Source organism: Puma concolor, chromosome F2, assembly GCF_028749965.1.
Source record: "Puma concolor isolate L17-30 chromosome F2, mPumCon1.1.hap2, whole genome shotgun sequence".
In the NCBI taxonomy this organism is placed as follows: Eukaryota; Metazoa; Chordata; class Mammalia; order Carnivora; family Felidae; genus Puma; species Puma concolor.
The window spans coordinates 59,581,496-59,583,006 of record NC_141684.1 but is presented as its reverse complement, the minus strand read 5'-3'; positions in this window follow the sequence as shown (position 1 = coordinate 59,583,006).

Genomic DNA, 1,511 nt, shown 5'->3' with positions numbered 1-1,511 from the left:
CTGTTTACAGCTTTCAGTATTGCACCTTAAGCTCTCCTAAATGACTTCACTTTAGGTAGGAGCTCAATACTTGCTAAAATACAGTGAAACTTGAACTTTGATACGTGTTAACATTGAAGACTGCATCTCATCACTGTACTTTGAAATTCAGAGAAACTTCTGGCTTCAGATGCCTCACTGTTCTCTTCAGGAATTTGATGACGTCAATCTCGCCATAGGATATGTACCTTTTTTCCTCCCATTTTTGGCTGCACCAATGAAGAGTGAAACAATATGCATCAGGCCACACATACTGCTGAAGACCCAACTGGGAATATAGCCCAGGAAACTTGGCTCCCAGTTCGGTGTGTTTCTAACCACATGACCATCATTTCTGATGACTGTAAATTCACATAGTACTCTTCCTGCCGAAATATGCAGAAGACAATCACATTGGCAAACTGGACAAGTCAGTGCAGGTTAAGTAAGTTCCTAAACTGAATAGTGTGTATTTTCCAGGATTCCTGTTGCCACTGACTATGAATTGTCCACATTTTACTAGTGATACCATGACACATGGCATTTTTTGAGGGTCCTTCCATTGCAGATTGCCCTAACATTCACATTCTTGGCACTTGTCTTGCTGGGCACGGCTTTTGCTCCAATGCCATCTTTCTGAGAAGGAACTTCTAACTGTTGTCAGCCAGTTGCTGCTGTTAAATTCTTCATTGCTTCTGTGCTATGCCCTCCACTATGCTTCCTGAGAGGCTGAACCCCACTCTGCTTAGATTTCAACTATATGTTTTTAAACCTGAAACAGATGTGATCTTGGCTGCTGTCATTTTGTTAGGAGCTTCTCTATTTGCATTATATACAAGGCAGGTAAAAGGCAGGCAATTTGCTGCCTCACTCTTTGGGGAAAGAAAAAGGGGAGAGAGGGTGAAACAAAACAAAGGGAGAGAATAAATACATAAACTGGAAGAATAAAGCCACATGGAGACAGAAAGTACAACCACTTGAGCATCTATTATCCTAATATCATATGCTATAGTTTGGCTACTACTGATCTGCCTGGCATTCCTCTTGAATCATATTTGTGGCCACCCAGATTAATGATGTGAGCTGATCTCTTGATTTAATATCAGCTTGCTCTTTTCAGCTCCCATGTCATTTACTATCTTAAAAAAAAATGTACTGCTTGTTACTCAGCCGTCTCTGTTTTCAAGAACTCAGTCTTCTTTTATTTTTTTTTTCTCTCCTTTTTTATGGGAACCAGGAACTAGAAAGCATTAAATGAGGAAAATTAACCACTCACAGAAAAGGTAGAAGCCCAGAGAAAAAGGGGTTTGTCTTTTATGGTTTCTACTTTGTAAGCTGTGGGTGTGACTCAATTTCCTCACCACCCACATAAAAAGGTTGCCACCCAATCACTGTTTTTTCTATCCCAAACCCCTCCCCTTTGATTTTGGCTAGGAGAGACCCTAAGAAAGACTGCCCTTTCTGGAAGTTGCAGACTGTGACATATAAAAGCT